Raw genomic sequence first — 22,309 nt, 5'->3', positions numbered from 1 at the left:
GCTGCAGAGAAAGGGAAGTTATTGAATGTGATGAAAGAACGCTCTCAGCTATCCCATACAAGCAATAAGCAATAAGTCAGGGTGTTGCATTTGTTATGAATTAGATGATGAGTCATTTTTTACTTAGGAAAGTTGTTTAAGGCCATTCCCAGGTTTCCCTAATTACTCTCAATTCTGAAGTTAATTCCTTAATATGACCTTGTTTTTTGCCTTGTGGTTTTTTTTTTTTGTTGTTGTTGTTGTTATCACTCTCCCCTTGGTGCTTAATATTTATATTTATTTAACAAACATAACTTTTTCATTTCTAGTTGTCATACTTACCTCTTGGCTTGTGCTGGCCCACTCTGGCTATGCTATATACATTGGCTCCACTTGCCTTTTTTTTTCTGTGGTCCTCATCCAATTAATTCTAACATTACTCCCTCCTTTTCTACTGCTTTTCCAGGCTGAAATTTCACTAAGTACCTGATTTGTCTGTCAAATCAGTCATTTTTACTACTCAAATTTCAGTGATATCAGGAATTATTTCATTTTGCATTTCTAATATGTATTGCTCATGATGCTGTAGGTGGTTTAATGCTTGGTTCATAATTCTACCAGATCTAGCTTTTTCCAAGTTGACTTCCATATGTGATGTTAAAATTTGAGTACTTCTTTATAGCTGAAACAAACTTTAACCACTCATGCATGGTGAGTCCATTGCATGGGGCTGGGAAGACAGGCAAAGATGGAGCCAATCATACCCCAGAGAATTCATTATGAAAGTTATATTTTTGGGACCTTGTATTCCAGGGATGCAGTTAGTTTTGACCACTGGATGGTCTAAAGATCAAAGAAAACTTTCTGGGTTTGGGGACAGAGTGGGTTTATTATCCTACCTTTTTAACCTGGTACCCACCAGCAAGGTTATGCCACTTCAATTCTTGAAAACATCAATTAAAAATAATTCCTAGGGCCTTTCCCCCAAACCTTTCTTATACGCAGCTAGTGTGAGCTTTGTGAGCATTCAGATTTTATTTTTTAATCTCTGAGATAGGTGAAATGTCAGCACTACTAGACATGAAGGAAAAATCAGAAATTAATTTCCCAAACATAAATGTATACCAAGTTCCACATTAGATAGGCTACATTTCAATCCTGTGTGCCTATATGTAGATAGAATTCCTGTGGAGTTGCAAAAGACATATTTTTCTTCTGATATTATTTTCTAACAACTTTTCATGTTTCCTACTGAGATGTACTTGGCTCTAAAAAAAGAATAAGAAAAAGAAAAAAAAAATAACTATGTATGTCTAAATCTTTCTGGGGAAAAAAGAGGCCAGGGTGGAGAATTCAGCCATCTTTGTATTCTTGTGTCATACATTAGTATTTAATATGATGCTAATTTTCTGTAGGTTCAGTAATAGAAATTGGGTGTAGAAAGGTGAAGATAGCTCCAGTCATAAAAGACTCATTGAAAAGTAAATGGCTATTTATACAAAATTTCCATGAGCAAACCTAAACATGAGAGTGAAAGTACTGTCTGTAAAACTGTCAATAGAATTTCTTATAGAAAAGTAATAGCCATAATGGGAGACTGAAATGCACTTATCTCAGAAATTGATAGAACAAGCGGAACAAAACAAGATAGAAAATACTTGATGTATAGGATTTACAAAATAAGCCTGTCACATAGAATACTATACCTAACAATTGCAGAATACAAATTCATCTCAAATAAGCACAGATCATTATTTAAAATTGTCCAATGAGCCATTCTTCAAAAATTTTAAAAGATTGAAATTGTACAGGTTGTGATCTCTAACTTCAATGGAGTTAAGCTAGAAAGTAATATCAGAAAATTAACTTAAAATACTTCAACTTTTTGAAAATAAGTAATATCTAAATAATTTCAAATTAAAAACTCACAAAATAAATCAGAAGCATTTTTACTAGACCAATAAAGAAAATTTAATGAATCAAATATTATAGAATATATATGGTTATGTTCCAAAAAAATTTATAAACTTTAAAAGAAAAATGAATAAACATCAATCTCTAAAATAAACATCGATCTCTAAGTATCCATTTTAAGAAGTTAGAAAAATGGCAAAATTAATCCAAAAGAAGAAGTAATAAAAAGCAGAAATAAAGGATATAAACAATGTATAATAGAGAAGATAAGCACAGGTAAAATTGAGTTTTGAAAAAAAAATTGATCAATTTCTTCAATATTTGGTAGGAAAACAAGGAGAGGAATTATAAAAACAATTTCAGGATTGAAAACATTACATAACTGGAGACCTTAAAGATGTTAACAGTGTTCTTAACTTAGGACAAAATATTTGTCAGAATCAATAAAAATTGACAAACTTCTAGGAAAAAAGAAACAACTTACTACAGCCACTGTAGTAAGAAACAGAACTATAAATATTCCAAATATTCTTTATTAAAATAATTTTAAATTGAAATTAAAGCCAATTCCACAAAGACACAGATGGATTCATTGGTGAGTGGTTTATTTATTTATTTATTTATTCTGTGTGTTGGGAGTCAAACCCTGAGTTTGCACATGCCAAACAGGGGCTTTACACTACTGAGCTACACCCCAGCCCCAACTGATTGTTTTGTCAAAATTCTACAGAGTAATAGTGCCAATATCACACAAAACTTTGCAAAGAACAGAAAAAGAGGAAAAAAAATTGATACAATCAATGTAATTCTTTGTAAACCAATGGAGCTTAATTCATTAATTGATAAAGGAGAGAAAACATTTGATCTTATCAATTACTACAAAAAAGTACTTATTAAAATTTGACCTCTATTATTTCTTACTGGAAAGAAATAGCAATATTTCTTTCATTGGTAAAGGATAACAACAAACACCATCAAATGTTATATCTTACAATGAGATGTTGAATTAATGCCACTTCTACTTTATTTACTATTGTATTAGAGATCCTAGCTGGAACAATAAGGGATGGAGTACACATAAGAGGAAAAAGGGATAAGAAATATTTTCTGACAACATGATATTGTATCACAGTTCCAAAGTAATGTTCTATTTGAATCTAGCAAAATCTCTGTTTACATCAACGTACACAAATTAACTATACTACCGTATAACAGCCACAGCAGGAGAGTGAAGCTTAGAAATGATTCTGTTTACAACAACATAAAACAATAGCTTAACACCTTCTGAATACCTCAGACTTAATCAAGTTAAAGGCATAAAAGGCCCCAAATTATAAAATATTATTGAGGGAAACTAATAAAAATCTACTTGACAACTCCATCATGATTCTGATTTGAAATGCCTAATATCCTTAAGCTGCCAAATAATTCTCTCTCTCTCTCTCTCTTTTAAGCAATAGTTTAAATGGAACCACATTTAAAATTCCAGGAGGACATTTTGGGAGAAAATGTCAAACTGATTCTAAAATATATGTGGAAAATGCAAAAAAAAAAAAAACTAGTGGCTCACCTTGAAGAATAAAACCAGACTCACTATTAAATATCAATATATATTGCAGAGCTACAATAATAAAGGCAGTATGATACTGGTCCAAGTACAGAAGAAAAGACCAATAAACAAACGATAAAGTTGAGAAATAGACTCCAACACACATAAGCACTTGATTTATGAACAAATTAGCTCTACAGAGAAGTGGTGAGAAAGAATTAGCTATGAGGAAAAGTAAAAGGAATTTTGATCACTTTGTTCAGAGCAGTTGCGATTAATATATTTACTCCATAACTATGTAAATAATATAAAATAAACTCCCTCCAACAATAAGAAAAAGGCAGACCACCCAATAGAAAATGCAGAAAGGACTTGAATGGGCACTTTACAAAAAAGATTTCCATTTGATCAATAGTTTGATGAAGATATGCTCAAATTCAAGTTTGCAAATGACAAGTCTGACAAATCTCATTGTGAACAAGATTGTGCAGTGACTGGAGTTGTTATACGTTATTGGTGGGAATCAAAATTGGTACAATTACTTTGAAATGCTCTGTACAGTCATTCTTTTGTTGAATATCCATATACCTATGAATCAGCAATTCTACTCCTAGGTAAATGCTCCCCTTTCCACTGAATAAGATGATTTAAAGAAGGTGTGTGTGTCTACAACTTTTCAGAGTAACATTATTTATGATACTGAAATATAAAATGAAATGACCAACAGATTGGAAAAGTGATATATATATATATATATATATATATATATATATATATATATATATTCACACAATAGGGTATTCTACAATGAAAATGAACATGCTTTTGTTACTTTACATGATAGTTTTTTTATGAGATTATAGAAATATAATGTTCAGTGAAAGGATGTAGAAATGAATATTTGAGATAGTTATCTTTAAATTAAGTAGGGAGTATGTAAAGGGTAACTGAGCTACTTGCTGGTAATACTCTAAAATCATCCAATTTTCCAGATAATGATATGTTCACTTGGAGACAATTAATTGACTTGGATGTTTTTTGTTAATATTTATTTTTTAGTTGTAGTTGGACACAATATCTTTATTTTATTTATTTACCTTTATGTGGTGCTGAGGATCCAACCCAGGGTCTTGCACGTGCTAGGGAAGCATGCTGCCACTAAGCCACAACCCCAGCCCAACTCAGATGTTTTTTGATTTACGCACTTTTCTGCAATCTACATTTAAGATATGTCTTTAACGGGACATTAAAAAAAAAGAAATATCTTTCTCATTTTAATATTAACTAAAAACCTCCATTTTTACTAAAATTTATAGACATAAATTCCTTAATCTTAAATTTTTATTTAATGTTACTCTTGGTCTTTTAATAAATTCTTAAAATCCTAATTGATATAAAATTTTTAAAGTTTTATTTAACATTAAATATAACTATGGTGTTAAAATATTAATTTTTATAAATGTTTTTAACTTATACTTTCATAATTTTATATTAGTAATGTTAATATGGCTATTCTTGTTTTATTTTTTGATTCAGTTCAATGCTCTAAAAAAAGAAATTTTGCAAAATATATTGAATAAGCAATTTTCAAAAAATTCTATGCTTTGTCTTAATGTCATTACACTTTTTATTATTTTTCAATTACTTCACTTTGTCACACAGATTGAATTATTATTCTGCATTAAAGTTAAAACTCTAAATTGAACAAAATGTGCTTCATTCTTTTTTGGAGCATTGTGCTAATTGTGATTTCTGAAAGTATGTCTTATAGTATTTTTCACTTTTTTTATGTTACTTTTGGATGACTCTCTAATTTTTCTTTTGTAGTAAAGATTATCTTTTGCATATTTCTATCTACTGCATCATTTTATGGATAGATTGATACTGGATTAGGATATTATCCTTTTAATTCTACCACCAAATATAATTTTTTTCTTAGTAATTCTTAAAATTTTCCAAATGAATGCAAATTATCTAACTGCCTAACTTATGTGCTTTTTGTTACATTTTGAATTAACTCTTGCATGTTTTTTTTAAAGAGAGAGAGAGAGAATTTTTTAATATTTATTTTTTAGTTTTCGGTGGACACAACATCTTTATTTTATTTTTATGTGGTGCTGAGGATCAAACCCAGTGCCTGGTGCATGCCAGGCGAGCACGCTACCTCTTGAGCCACCTCCCCAGCCCAGCTCTTTTATGTTTAATAAAATTTAAATATTAACTTTAATGTTAATTTATGGAAAAAAACAATTTAGTTCTTGCCATTTCTACCTTTCTTTCCTCTCACTTTGTAGATTTCCAAAATTTAATGTTATAAAAGTGATTCAAATAATACTATTAAACCAATAGTGCTTTTTTTTCCCCTTTCTTATATGTTCAACTTTGAAAAGTTTTAAATAATTATTTGTCTTTGTTCAACTTCGAAAAGTTTTAGATAATTATTTTGGCTTTTTGGCGTCACATTATTTTACTTTATAATTTATAGTTATTTGTATTTCAAAATATTTTTTTTTTTACAAACCCAGGGGGCACATAACCATTGACCTACATTCCCAGTCCTTTTTGTGGGGGGGGGAGGGTGGGGGGGACAGGGTCTTCCTAAATTGCTTAGGGCTTTGCTACATTGCTGGGGCTGGCTTTGAATTTGCAATCCTCCTATCTCAGCCTCCTGAGCTGCTGGTATTACAGGAGTGTGCCACCACACTGGGCTCAAAATAGTTTTTGATACTGGTTTTCAGTCATTTATTTTCTAATCTTACCATGCTTAAAATCAGTTTGAATTGGATTTGTATCTTTGTACTTGAATGGACACATGGGAGACCATGCTGGGAGTTAATGGGGGAAGCATTTTCAACTTGTGATGCCCAACTAATGTAGATCTCACTTGGAAGCCCCAGTTATTATTGTAAACTGGACTTCATTTCCAGTGGTGGCACATGTACCCCTGGGATTGTACTTCCTGTGGGGAAGCCATGCATTATCTTGTCATTCTGAACACGTTGACTTGCACCTTTGGGAGGTCCATAAGAAATCTTCAAATGTTCAAGAAATAACACTGATAGGTCATGCAGCCCACAGATGACTGAGGATGAATCTCTATGAATAAGGAGATCCTTGGTTATGTGGCAAAGTTTCCTGAAGAGATAACACATTGGTTATTCATATCCAGCCTGTTTTCAGTTTAACAAGAGTCATTCGATTAGAAAAGATGGTTGTATAAGACTCTTTGTGTGAACCCTCCCAAATCATATGTTGAAACCCAATCCCTAATGAGATGGTATACTCAGGTGGGAGCTTTGGGAGTTAAGTCATGAAGGTGAAGCCCTCAAGGGACGTTATTAGTGCCCTTATAAAAGAAGCTTCAGAGAGCTCTCTCTTTCCTTTGGCCATGTAAGGACACAGCAAAGGGATCAACTATGAACCAGGAAATGATTATTGATGATAGAGTTTCACCACACTTCTTCCTTATGGACCATTGTGGAGTTTATGTAATAGTTAATGCATCCAGCTATAACTGCATTAAGCCATCAGCCAGGTGTGTCTTTCTGAGAAATTTAAGGAGAAATTTACTGGAATTTGAAAGGTAGACCCTGATACTTTATTGAATTTCTTCAGCTGTCTAGAACTGGGACCCTGGGGTGCCTAACTGTAGTCTGGCTACATCCTGCTATCTGGAACCCTGCTTTTAAAGTAGTTTTAACACTCTTTGAAACAAAATCGAATGGATACAATCTCAGCATTTTCAGTCATTAATCGGATGGGTGAATGATGTAGCATACACATGAGAAAGTAGAAACAAAGTTTGTAGAAATGAGGAGGATAAATGTTGGGAGACAATTCTTTCTGGATTTCTCACAGTTCTACATAGATAACTAATTTGCTCTGGTCTATCTCTACAAGAATGTTTATATCATCAAAGAAGACTTCGAAGATAGAGATATCTCTTATATTCCAGGGAATAAATATATCTTCTCCAAAGTAGATTTTTATATGTTTCATTGTAGTACAGAGGGATGCCTCCCTCCTCTCCATCAGCCTAGCATTTATTTGTATTGACTGTATATAGAAATAATGTCACTCTTATAAGGGGACTGAGTGGATAATTGGCATATTTTGCTTTGTTTAGGTGCCAAGTTTTGAACCCAGGGATGCTTAACCACTGAGCCAACATCCTCAGCCCTTTTTACTTGTGATTCTCCTGTATCAGCTTCCTGAGCCACTGGGATTACCAAATTTCCTTTTAAAAATAGTTTTACTCTGTGCTTTTCAGATTAAATACTTTCCACTATATTTTTTTAAGTTCACTGCATCTTCTTTTATTTCTAACTTATGCTCATGTATCACATTTTGTGTGCATTCATTGCATAATATTTGCCTAAGAAACTGCTTCACATGCAGAAGTTGACAGAGAAGCAACAGTTCTTTTGTGGGTGAACTGAAAGGATTTTTCTGCCCATCTCCAAGATTACATGTGTGTTTTTCTAGAGAGAGGACTGTGCTGCCCAGAAAGGGATTTGTTGCACACCCTGATGAATATGCATCCTTTGTAGATGGAGGAAGGACATACTTGCAATTGGAAGAAGTTGAGGCTAGTTGGGAATCTATAAATGCCCAAGTCGAAAGGAGTGATACATCCTTATGTTTAACATATGGAAATGCTATACTGCTGTTATTGGGATGTGTTCCCCCTTGGCCCATGTATTAAAGGGTTGGCCTCTTAGGATGGTGCTACTGGGAGTGGTGGAACCTTTGGAAGGTGGGGCCTAGTGAGAAGCCTTAAGGTCACTGGGGTATGTCCCTGAAGGGATTATGGGACGGGACGTGGACACTTCTTTTTTCTTTTGTTTCCTAACAATGAAGTCAGTCGTTTTTCTCTGCTATAGACTCCTGCCATGATGCATTGCCTCACTATTGGCCCAGAGCAATGAAGAAATCGATCATTAACTTGAACCTCCAAAATTGAGCCAAAATAAACCTCTTTTATCTGTAAGTTGGTTATTTCAGGTATTTTGTTACAGTGACAGAAAGCTAACAGGTGAGGGCTGGGGATGTGGCTCAAGCGGTAGCGCGCTCGCCTGGGATGCGTGCAGCCCGGGTTCGATCCTCAGCACCACATACCAACAAAGATGTTGTGTCCGCCGAAAACTAAAAAACAAAAAAAAATATTAAAAAAAATTCTCTCTCTCTCTCTCTCTCTCCCCTCTCTCACTCTCTCTTAAAAAAAAAAAAAAGCTAACAGGTGAATAGGGTATTAGCTAATGATTATGATGGAGAGAACAACTCAAAATTAGGTAACTCAGGAATAATCTTTCTCTATATAGCACTATATCTGTAATATGTATATATGTTTTATGTTGTGATTTATATCAACTATATATACTTGCTATAAAGGTGGAGACACTTGTAGCCATGTTAGGAAAAGAGTTTAAATCCGTCAACCAAAATATCACTAAACTTGTTCTCTGTAGGTAATTAAAAAATTATTCTTACTAGGAAGACTATTGTTATTCTAAACACTACCATGTATATATTTATCTTCTCTCTTTTTAATTGCATGTGTGGCAGGGAAAGTAAAAATGGCTTTGGCTTTATAAATGGAATTGAATCCTATCTGCAGCTTTAATTCTATTTTAATATTGAGTGAATTATTTCTGGTTCAGTAAGTACTTCCCTAATTTTAAAAATCAGGGTAATAATATTTCTCAAAGTAATTTTTTGTATGACTAAATTAGCATTGTACCTAACCCAGAGTGGCCAATTTTTATTATCAGTTCACAAATTCAGCATGCTACACCATGCAATGAGTGTACTTGAGTTGATTAAATACTATTAGATTGGAAGGAATATGATTGGCTCTCACAATTTCAATACACAATGGTCATCTTCTTTGCCAACTTTGTTAAATTGTGGTTGGGTTGTTGCTTTTCTCTCACAATTAATGCTCAGTTTGATGAAATTGCTGTTATATCAAGTTAATCTTCTGTGTAGGGTTTGCATTCTCCTCGTGAATAAACTGTCAAACTTCTAATATTCCTTTAGCTGGAATGAATAAATTGGTGCTTATTCAGTTCCAGGACTCTCTCTGACAATTATTTTCTCTCACATTTCAACCCCTTTCTGACCTACATACAATATGGGAATTCTGTGCAAAAACAATAAATGAATTATTCAATTTGATGGACCAAAAATTTATACATAGAGTTTTAAGGAAATTAAAGATCCCCTCAATAGGCTAAGATTCTCAGAAATGTTCCTTTCTTCAAATGAGCTTTATAAGTAAAAATATAAGTATTTTATTTTTTGAAAATTAGTTTACTGTGGATTTCCCTAAACATTGTTTAAAAGATTAACTTATTAAACTAATTTATGCTTCACTATTACCAACTTAATATATTTTAAATTGGTTTTATGTTCAGGAGAAAAAACTATCCAGTGCTTATTTGGACCTTGTTATGTATTTATAGTTATGTCTCTGATTATGGCAAATAAGTCAAAGTATTTTTCACTTTCTTTAGACCAAAATGGTGAATTTAGTTCTTTGACCTCCAGTGAATAATGAGCCTAAATTTTTCAAGTTTAGTCATATTTATAGCTTAAATTTTTCCTGTCCAAAGTGTCATGGAAAGTCTAAAATAATGTGGATAATATTTTTCCCAGAATGAATAAGATAAAAGTTCAATGAAGAAATTTACCTTTAGCAAAACTGGCCTGGCTAACTCAATTATATTTGTGATTCAGCTTATGTACTATTTTGCTCTTCCTTTATGTCCTGAGAACCCACTACTTTTGCATAATATCTTTCCTATAGTATTACATTTATTTATTGGTCTCTCCATTATTATAGGGTTAACTATGAGAACAATAATTTTGTCTGCCTTCTTACCATGTTATTCACAACATTAAGCACAGTAACAGGCATTAAAGCAGATGTTCAATATTTGTTGAATGAACTGATAAATGCACCATACACAAGCCAGAGATTGTTTTTTCTAAAGATGTATTGGTAGTGTGGAATTGGTCCTGAGCCTATAGTTTTCTTAACTTTCTTTGATTCTGAGTTGAGCCACTGTGTCCTACCCAACTGTGTGTACCCAGAATAATGACTTTTGCTTGAGCCCTTTTAAAGTGAATTTCTATCTCTTTTCACTACAATAAACATGACTAATGATATTGGTATTTGTCCAACAAATCAGTTAAGAGTAGAATGTTAATGAGATGGAAAGAAATATATTTGTACATTTATTGATTGGCTACTTCTGACCGTTTCTGTTTTGTGAGGGCACAGAGGCATCTGAGACAGAATAGCTCTGCTTGCCAGGGGCTCACAGACCACTGGAGGGGATGGAGTGTTAATTCATATCCAACTAAAAAAAAGTGGCATCCAACTGTAGTCCTTAGATAGTAGGGAGACTTAGGCAGGAAGATTCCAGGTTCAAGCAAATTAGTCTCAGCAATTTAGTGAGACCTTGTTTCAAAATTTAAAAATTAATGGTCTGGGGATATAGGTAAGTGGTAATGAAGCCCTGGGTTCAATCTCCAGTACCACCTATACACACACAAATCGCCAGTATATGATATGAATTTGTAATAGGAGAAAAATATACTCCATATAAAAAAACTTTTGAGAATTTGGAAATAAGTCTTATTTTAAGATTTTTACTGTTGCATATTAAATCTGAATATGGATAGGGGCAGTGGTGATCTGGAGACTTTCAAGTTGGCTTTGGAGAACTGACTGTAAATTTGCTAGGAATTTTGAGAAGTCATCACTAAACACAATCATTATTAAACATTTAAAAATACAGAGACAAAAAAATTCTTGAAACTATCAATAATTATTTGACTACACTTGACAAGTCCATATACTGTTATATTACATCTACTGCAGCTGTGTGGTGGAAATACTCAATTCAGTTTCAGCCGAAGCTTGAAACTGGCAATATTGGGAGGCTTTAAACTTTGAAAATGCACTATAAAGAAGCCTGCCACTCCTTGTAGGTATGTTATTTGTTTTGTCTATAATTCATTATTTATTTGTTATTATACTTAACTTTGTTGTCTAAACTTAAAAAGGCAACAGAGAATAGCAACAAAGCAGATTAAATTTAAAATGTGTGTTGTTTCTGGCTCTTAGATTGAAATAGTACAAAAATTGAGAAAGGCTCTTCTGATATTCAAAGAAAGTTTTGACATCTGTCTTTATTGCTTTATACTCCTCTTATTCACTAGTGAAAAGAAAAATTCTCAGCAATATTTCAGTTGGAATAACATTAATTCATTATGTACAACCATAGGTAGCTATGGGTATAGCAGTTCAACAAAAATAAATGAAAGAATTTATACTGAAGTATTGATTTATAAATGTCAAGTGTAGGGGATGTATAAAAGAATGAGATTAAACAAAAATCAATGAAAACATTTTGAAAAAATCAAGTGGCTGTTAGGAGTTTCCAATAAAGTATTATTATATACAGTGTTTATTATTATTATTTTAAAATTGTGTGCTATCCAGTATCTATTAATCAAACTTAGAATAAACTGTGTGCATGTATATAATACATTTTTAAGAGAACCACTGTTAACTTCTTACAAGCATAACACTGGGTAGGAGCATAAGAGTTTAAAAAAACAACAACAACATAATCAGTTATATTGACTTGTGCAATTTTCTCTCTTCTATAATGTTGCAGTATTATTTTCCAATTGTTGAGGCATTTGCAAGATGAGTTTTTAACTAATTATATATATGTAATATGAGTGTAAATTTTAATTAATAAGCAGAAAAATGCACAACTTGTGCAGAGTTTAATAATTTTAATTACTTATTATACTTATGTGAACATCAGCTAGATAAAGATATATAACATTTCTAGCAGGCTAGAAAGTTCCTTTGTGTCCTTTCTTTATAGTCAACAAGGTTAGCTATTATTTCACATCTGTCACATAGATTAGTTTGACCTGTTTTTGAAATCTCTATAAGTATAAAAATATATTATGTACTCTTTTATTGTTGCTTCCTTTTATTGTGACTTCTTTCACACAACAGTACGTTTTGCTGTAAGTCCCTGTTGCAGCTTATAGAGTAGTCCATTTTTTCATATTTTGTAATGTTCCATAGTATAAATACGCTTCAGTTTGTTAATTCTATCTCTAATCAGTAGGACTATTAAAAACAAAAGCTTCCTAGGAGAAGATGGAAAATTTCTATGTATGCCTCCTTTATTATTTTTCTCTTGATTCTTTTGCTTAACTTCAGCTCTGGAGCTGGGAACTCTGGCATTTCTTGGAATGGTAATGTTGATTTCCTTTGAGTAACATATATCACTCTGGATGTCAAACCCTGTGGTCCAGTGCACTTAGTTGCCTCCTGTGTCTACACTATCGCCTTTTGTGAATGTGTCAGTCTGTATATTCCAGGACTTGAGGTGGGCCCTTCTTGTCTTTGATGCCTTAAACACCAGCAATTGAAAAAAGGAATATCTAAGAAAAAGAACAACACAAAAACTTCACTGATGGATTTATGCTATGTCATTAATTTGGAAATTTAATTTTTAAAGTTGCTTTCCAAATGCCAATGTTTCTTGATTTTGTTTTGTTAAATTGATAAAAAGCTGTTTAGAAAAAAAAAACAGTTCAATTTTAGCAGGAAATTATAATGTTATAAAGAGAATGATTGTGTGTGTGTGTGTGTGTGTGTGTGTGTATAGAGAGAGAGAGAGAGAAAAAGAGAAAATTATAGCAAAATCTTGAACATTGAATACTTTCTTCTTAAGTTTGACTAAATATTTAACTATTATCTTATCATTCAGTATTCTCCTGACATTTATTTCCCCTTTTCTATAACAACTCAACATGTTGTTTTTCTACTCCTATTACTGGTTACTCATATTACTAATTACTTGTATTGATATTCTAATGGGAAGTTTGGGTATAAAATCTTACATTTGTCTGACATGGGTTGGGCACTGGGTTTGATCCTCAGCACTGCATATAAATAAATAAAGCATCAGTCCATTGGCAACTAAAAAATATATTTAAAAAAAAGAAATAAAGCACAGCAAAATTTCCTTGATCAAGCATGAAGGCCAGTCATAATCAGTACTTATTTCAAGTGTACTGTTTATGGCACAACCAATGTGCTACTTACTTTTACTTCCTGGGAACTAAAAAGAAATAGCTCCCCCCCCCCAATGAACACATCAAATAGAATTTATATATCAATATGTGTTATTTTAAAAAGTAGTTATATCATGAGATCACACATAATACATATGATATGCATCATGGTAATATTCATGGCAAAGTGTGTGCTAATGCAATCCTCTCAGAATGACATCTGTTACTGTGTCTTCCACACATTCCTCAATTCCTTAGCTCATACCACTGAAGAGAGGTACTTCAGGGGGAATTGGGAAGTTACATATTTGGAATTGTAACATCATCATTCACACATTAAATTTATTTCCAATAACATGATAGTTTAGTTCTTCTCATGTTGTGTACACAATAGTTTTAGCTTTCTTTCTGATACACTAGTAATTCTACTTCAGAATATTTTTTCACTCAATCCATTTTCATCTAAAGAGTGAATTGGAGCAACATATTGAAGTGTCATATTATATTCAACAAGCATTTGAATGTTTTAGATAGGCAAGTACTTATTTGGGGCACTAAGAAGTACAAGTAAAAAAAAATGACATACTCTCTTAATGAAGCTTCTGTTATAAATAGGAAATGGGGAAAGTAAACCTTTAAGCAAATTAGGTTGTAGGTAAGGAGTTAAATGCTGTGTAGAAGAACAAATATTTGTTTGAAGGCATATTTGGAAGACGAGTATCTAACTCATGAGAATGTGTAGAGCTGAGTTTTAGACAAGCAAACTTTGAGGGAAACTCATTATGAGCATTTTAAAAATATAAATCTTCAGCTCAAGGAAGAAGTCAAGGATAGAGATGTAAATTTGATGTTGGCAGCATGGAGACCATAGAATGACACTATACCATATCAACAAGGAAACATTAACAGACAAGGAAGAGGTCCTTCACATGAAGTTTCTCATTCTTTAACCTGAAGATTTGTGAAAAAAAAGCAATATGAAGAAATAAGTGTCTTACATATCCTATAAAATGATACTTGGAGGTATTCTTTATATCTGAAGATTGTTTTCCAGCTGAACCTGAAAATTAATTCATTATCTGAAAGAATCATAAAACATGCATATTCCTCTAGTAGGGTACCAGGCCAACAGGTCCCGAGAAAGCAGCAACATCATGGAGAAACTGTGATTACAGAAAGGTTAGTTAGATAGAAGATGGTTTGCTTGATTTTTTTAGATATTTTAATTTGAAAAAAAAATAAAGAAAAATTTGCAAAAAGAGTAGAAAGAACTCCTACCCAGATTTACCAGTTGTTAATATTTTGCTACATTTGTGTTATTTTTAAACTGTTTGTCTATGTGTTGGGGCAAGCTATAGTTAGTCTCCCTTGCTGGGGCTTCCAGCAGGCTATATTATGTTTTTAGTATGTAGCCAAGGTCATGAATTGGTTTGTTATTGTTAATGTGTGGTCAAGGTCACAGTCTGATTCAGTGTATGCACTCCAGATCATAAACATGTGCTTGTGAGCATGAGTCCACTGATGTAACCTTTTAGCAATGTGTGTCCTCTCTGGCTTCTGCCACGTGACCAGCGCTGGCTTCATGAAAGAAGGTTCGATTCATGAGTAAATGCTAGGAAGTTTTAAATTAAAGAGACAAGACTCTTATTACCTTTAACATCAGCTCCAGGACAGCTTCTCCTAGCTCCCGCCTCCAGCCACCTAATGCGGTGGCAGGGTTTACAGAAAAGACGAGAGAGAGAGAGAGAGAGAGAGAGAGAGAGAGAGAGAGAGAGAACACGCCAGGCTTTTATTGGGGAACAAAAAATTCCAGGGAAAATCCCATCCAATGAAGGTTAAGGGGGGCAGCATCCCAAGGTCAGGGGTGGCGATTGGGTCTTCAGGTCAGTGGTTAGGCACACCCCTACACAGACAATCCCTCGGACCTGGGAAAGGGTGGGGAATAGCTCTGACACACTGTGTCTAAGCGCCTCTTACCCAGCCAGGGAGGTAACTCAAATCACGTTGGAGGTTGGCCTCCCACACTGGCTTACATACAAAAAAGGCTAATGGAAAGGACTCAGGGGGCTAAATGGAAATAGCTGGGGTTGAAGCTGGTGCTGGAAACTAGCTGTTGCCCCCTCTGAATACAGCATGTCTACTATCCTAAATGCATCTTGCATTTTCTTGTACCTGCATTGATCCCAAATCTGTTTCCTGGGTCTGAGCCCCTGCACAAGTCTATGAATGCATGTATTAACCTAGATTGAATCTATCTATCTATTTATCTATCTTCTATCTACTGTCATCTGTTTATCTAAAAATTTACCTATGCCATTGTATAAAAGGTTCCTCAAACACTTTAGCATATTTTTGTTCCAGAAAGCAAGGAGGGGCTGGCTAATAACACAAAGGGATCAGGTTGGAAGGACCTGAGGCAGATTGGACAACAGACAAAATTAAACTGAAGCATTACTGAATTATGATCCACAGAATTTTATAGGAATCTGTAAGTCCATAATGATAAAAAAAGATTAAATGAATAAAAAGAAGAAAAGACAAAGATCTTTTGTACAATAGGATGTTATTGAACACAACTAATAGGAACTGCAGAATTAGATGGTGTTATAACCATCATGATAATCAACTCAGGTAAAAATCATCAATCGATGTTAACCATGAACAACCTGTTTACAAAGATACATATGTGGTCTCTTTAATCTCATCCCACTTAACTTATTAATCACAAAAGGAAAAGCAACCACTTTGGAAGGGAGGAATATGAATGGCAGACACTTAATCACCAACAATGAGATAAACTGACATTGCCTGTCTCCTGATACGATTTGGTAGGAAGAGATATAACGTATACAGTATTCCAGCTAAAAGTGCATAAACTTAGATCAAGAGAAACATCAGACAATCCCTTAGTAAGGGATATTCTCTAAGGAAATGGCCTGTATTCTTTAAAAATTTCAGTGCAATAAAAGAGAAAAGCTGGGGGAAATAATCCCAGATTAAAGGAAATCCAAAGAGACATTGAGTGACCCTGGGGTGGATTCTTTAGTAGAGGGATGTGCTGTAAAAACAGGATCCGTGCCATTGAAATAACTATAAGAAGCACCTCACATTTGTGAAGAGTTATTCGGACACACAGACCATTTACTTTATCAATACTATTTGGTCTCACCATCGGACAGTGAGAGAAATAAGAACAACAGTCTGCCGTTTTTATAAAGAAATAGAGATTTAGAAAGATTAAACCATTTGTCCAAAGTCATGCAGCTAGTAAGTTGGGAGGGCATAACTTGAATTCATGTCCTTTCATTCTAAGTCCTAGGCTTGTTCATCATAAAAAGGCAATTCCTGGCTTTAGAAGCAGGTAACTGAGTAGACAATGATGAGGAATTGCAAGAATATTTTGCGGTGAAAATATTTTCTCAGTCTTGATTTTATATTATTTTATACATTAATAACTAGATTAATTCATTATTCTTCATTCTTTGACACCCTCATAGCAATTGTTTGCAGGTCAGTTACAATCCTTATCATCCATACTTCATGTAACACTAGATGGCTCCTTCCAGTTTGTTTTATTGTCTCTGACATTGGTCTTTCACACGGTTGGTAAAATATAACAAATGGAAGGGTACAGTATCATGGGGTTACATTAAGTTTCAGAACTCAAAATCTGTAAATTGCATTACAGGAAAACTTCCTCAAAGTTTAAAGTAAGTTGAAAATGAGGTGGGAATAAGAGGGCTTCTGAACTTATATCATGCCCACGTAAAGTTTGCAAATGCCTCGCTGTCAGGGGTCTGATTTTGAACTTCAACAAATGTAATTAGTGGGTGATATTCCAGATTTCCAATTGTCAAGAGGTTGAATATAATTAAGCAGCTGTATAAAGAAGACAATAATGAAAGGTGAGAAAATGAGACAGTATATGCAAAGCTCAGTCCCACATACAATTCTAGCATTGGTAAGGCTAAAGAGTTATGAAGCCTTTGTGGATTTAATTGCTTAATAAGAAGAGGCTCACATCACATAGCACCTGTGGACAGAGCGGAGAGGTGAAAAGAGGTTCCTCCTGTATCACAGGCTGTCATTTTACTGTGAGTGGCCTCTGACCCAACAAAATAATTAGCTTCCATTGTGTTAACCTGTTTGCCAGAAAGGACAGCATCTGCTAGTGCAACTACAGAGATTTTTTTTCTTTCCCCAACCCAATACGTTGTCTTTAAAGCAAGACCTTCCCTAGCAACTGTTTCAAAGATAATACAGGCATCTTCAGCAACCTCCACCTTTTTTTTTTTCTTTTCTGTCAAGGCTAAGTTTTATGTTTTTTCATATTGCAACTGGTAGAGAATTTACTATTTTGAAGGCTACTAAATCATTCCAAAAGCAACAGAAGATTGTGTAAATCTGTGATGTAAAATATAAAAGTGGAAAGAAGAACGTCCATAACAGATGTAGTAGATATGAAGTCCTTACATAAATACATATTTTGACAGTTGGGTGTTTTACAGAAAATATAGATGAGAACAATGACAACCAATCTGTTAATTCGTTTCTGAGCATCAGAAATTCCAAATAGTGTTGCTTTATTAGTTTATGTTATTTCAGGGTTCCTTTTCAAAAAAAAAAAAAAGCCCAGTATCACATGAGGATTTCTCAACTAAAACACAGAGTTTTGAGAATGGACTTATTTCCCTAAGCTTCACTCAGGGGCTCAACATTTCTAATTTTTCATTCAACATTGTTTAACATTTGAGGTACTTACTCTATTTTCCATCACCCAGATTTGTTTGATCTTGACTATGTAATCACATCTATGAAGTTTTTCCTTATTAAAAAATGTTTCTGTAGTCCTCATGTACAGTAATTCATAAATCTCAGCTCCTATCTTGGCATAAGACAGAACTTTTCTATTCACTCAGTACTAGTGAAGGGTATTGATTATTTTAGGGGTTAGACCCAAGGATTTTGAGGGACTAAAAAAGTACCTTTGAGCACTATGTATACAATATATAACTCCTTTCTTGTGAAGATAGGAATAGTTCTTTGGGGGGGGGGGGTGCTGGGGTTGTGGCTCAGTGATAGAGTGCTTTCCTAGGATATGTGAGGCACTGGGTTGAATCTCAGCAGCACATAAAAATAAATAAATTTTAAAAGATATTGTGTCAATCTACAACTAAAAAAATATTTTAAAAAAAGAAATAGTGAACCTCCACCTCATGTCCATCCACAAGACCGGGATCCTAATTAGAAAAAGATATACTTCATCTTTGTAAAAATGTGTCACAATTGACTCTTTTGTGGTGTCTAACAGGGCAGCATCCACCTGCATTTGTAAGTACAGTTTTACTGGAACCCAGTCATGCACATTACTATGATCATTGGCTAATTTGTGCTACAATGTCAGAACTGACTAGTTGTGTCTTCTCTGGTCACTTCCCAGTGCACAATTCTAAAATACGTACTATCTGGTCTTTTATGGAAAATGTTCCCAACTCCTGGGCTAAATGAAGTAGAAGATGAGGTTGTCTGGAAATATGATGAACTAATACAAAGATAAACACACACACACACACACACACACTTTCATTTATGAAATGTACTGCACAGGAAGCGAGTGTTGAGCAGGAGCAGAGAGCAGTTGCAGACCCTTCTGTGTGTTCCTGTATTTCCAGAGCATACAGTAAAACATGCAAATTTTAAAATGCAAATAAAATAAGTGTTTTCCTTGTTTCATGGACTGCTTTAGAGCTTAATTCTTCCATATAATCATTCAATTTTATTATAATATCTTTTTAAAGTAGATAACACAGATATTATTATACTTATTTTCCTGGAGAAGAAACTGGAGCTCAAATTTAGAACCTTATTAAGTATCTAGCAGGTACATTTAATGAAAATGTCATCGCTAAGCTCAAAACTTTTCTTTCTTTCAGTCCTCTTTTGGAAGAAAAACTGTTCTGTCTTTCCTACATTATTCTCTCTTCCTGGAATTATGGAAGAGTCCTTCCATTTCTTCTGCTTTCTTATAGTTAATTTGGGTCATTTAAATGAGCTTTGGCTAATGGGTGAAGGTGATATAAGATGGCCTTGGTCTTAAAAATATCTGACATCGTGTTCCAATTTTTTTCTTTCCCTGTTCTCAGACAGCATAGCTGCAAAAAAAGAAAGGTTGCTACCTTTACAAATTGCACTGGATTTTGTGAGAATGAGAATCTTGTTTGGTGTAAGCCACAAAGATTTGGGGCCTATTATTGCAGGACAGCCTACCCAATCCTTATTAACACATAAATGGAATCTTCCTGAATGCTAGTCCACCTTAACACAGCAGATCCAAAAGCAGGCTCAGCCTCTGTCTTCCACCTGCCCCAAATGTGTTCTTGACCCAGTACCCACTTAATTAGGTTAACCGCATTTGTAAGATGCAAAACATGAGCTCTTTCTAGGTTCTTTCCTTTATTTTGACTCTCAAATCCACTGGGTAATATTCTTAAGTAAATCACGTTTGTATTTTTTGGTCAGATTACTCTTATTTGTTTCAAACAATTTTCTAAGATGAAAACTGTTGTCACCTAATAATGAAAAACTTTTTCTTCCTTTTCAAATCTATATAGTTGGGATTTTTTTTTGTTTGTTGTTTGTTGATTTGCTTATTTGTTATATCCTCCAGATGAAGTGCAATATAGTGTCATGACAATCACCCTAGATTCTTGGGTTTTATAAAAAGTTGGTACAGATTTGAGTAGATATTCATTATTGAAATAAGGAAGTTTCCTTCTGGTCTAACTCTACTATGACTTTTTAAATTTTAAGTGACCACATTTTCCTTTTATTTGATAATCCTTAAGTGTCAACTTGTGCCAACTCCTTGATTCAAACTTTTATGTACATGTGGTTGTCTGAGTTCACTCAGCAACTTTTTGATGCATTATCCCATTGTACTGTAATTGTTTGCTTCTCTTTCTATAAGTCTGTGAGTTTTAGTAAGAAAACTTTGCTCTTCTCATCTGTGTCCTTGACACTTAGGAGAGTACTTATTATAGAACACTATCTTCAGTATTTGTATAATATATATTTTGGTTTCTTTTTTCCGTATTTGTTGATGTATAGAATAACGAATTTATCTTATTTTTCCATTTTTATTAGTTATTTTTAGTTATGCGTAATATCAGGATTCATTTTGACATAACTATAAAAGCATGGAATATAATTTGCTCTAATTGAGTCCCCAGTACCTCTTCTTCCCTTCTCTCCCTTTGTCCTTTTCCCCTCCATTTGACTGATTTTTTTGTTATTTACTTACAGTTCTTTTTTAATTAATGCCTTGTGGATATACGTAAAGGTGAGGTTCACTGTGATACATTCATATACGTACATAGGAAAATAAGGTCAGATTCATTACTCATCTTATGGATCAGGAGAATTGGGCTTGAGTTCTGACTTTGCAGTGTCTGAGTTGACAAAAACTAAAAATCGGACATAATCTATGTGTCCATCTATGAATACACTACAGTGAATCTCTACATCAGATACATCCACAAGACTGGGATCCTAATAAGATGTACTCCATGTTTGCAAAAATATGTCAAAATTGATTCTACTGTCATATATAACTAAAAAGAATTTTAAAAAATAAATAGATGGTTTATTAGGACATCCTTAGCTTGGCTCTTCTGTGTTCATTTTTGAGGCTATTGGTGAGATACTACAAAGCTGTAATCTTTCTGAATGTTCTAAGTTAATTTAACTGGGGTTCTACTCGGTGTCCTTGGTTATTACTCCAGTTATCAACTGACTCTGCAACTTGCTCTGGGATTTGAGAACCAACCATTGCTAAATGGATCTTGACAACCTAGTCCATTTCTTTTTTAGAGGTTGGACCAAGATACACTCCCCATTAAAAATGTGTGGTTTCTGCCTATGGGCTACTGCCCATTAGCTAAGACCCAAACTGTACCTGATGGTTAGGTGGGAAGAAGGGGATGGTACCAAACTGTGCACCAAACTCACAATTCAGTTAGTTAGTTTTAGCCACAGTTTCCTCCATAATCCCTGCCCATTGTTGAGTTCTCAATGAAGTTGGAGGCTTTTCAGTTTATGTTTTCAGGGAAGCAAAATGAAATCCCAACCCTGAGCTGCTAGAGAAGATTTGTTCTCTTTAGAACAAATGCTGCAAAGAGAAGCACTTTATGATCAAAGCAACTAAAGTGAAAATGTGGGATTTTATCAAGGAAGGCAGATCAGAGACCCATATATGATAACTGGAGTGTTAGGTCGAGGATTTTCTTTTTGGAAGCAGGGCTATTAAATGCAGGGCACCATGCTGGTTATGACCATTTATAAAGGATTTTTAGGTCATTCTGGCAAGGCCATCTGTGTATGAAATGATCTCTAAACTTGTAATTAAAATAAGTTGCCCAAATGTGTGAAACCCAAGTAGAAGTAAGAAACTGGGCAAGGTCCCTTTTGCTTTGAAAAACTATTAGAGACTTATCTTGGCTAGAGAAAATTCTGAGTAGCAAATAGTCACAGATATATCTGAAAAGAAGGGAAAAAATAATTGTCATCATTGAGTTGCCATTAGAAAATGTCCTGCCTATAAATACAATGCCTATTTTATGCCGAAGACTGTTAGTGAAAGGTGATACAATGTAACATACATGTAGCAATTGTGTTGGACATCATTAGCTAGAGGTCAAAGAGCATCAGTCCCATGGAAAGGGTATAGTATTTTGGCCCAACTATGCTCGAATG

Source organism: Spermophilus citellus (assembly GCF_964194105.1).
Source record: "Spermophilus citellus genome assembly, chromosome: 12".
Taxonomy (NCBI): domain Eukaryota; kingdom Metazoa; phylum Chordata; class Mammalia; order Rodentia; family Sciuridae; genus Spermophilus; species Spermophilus citellus.
This window is presented reverse-complemented; position numbering follows the sequence as displayed.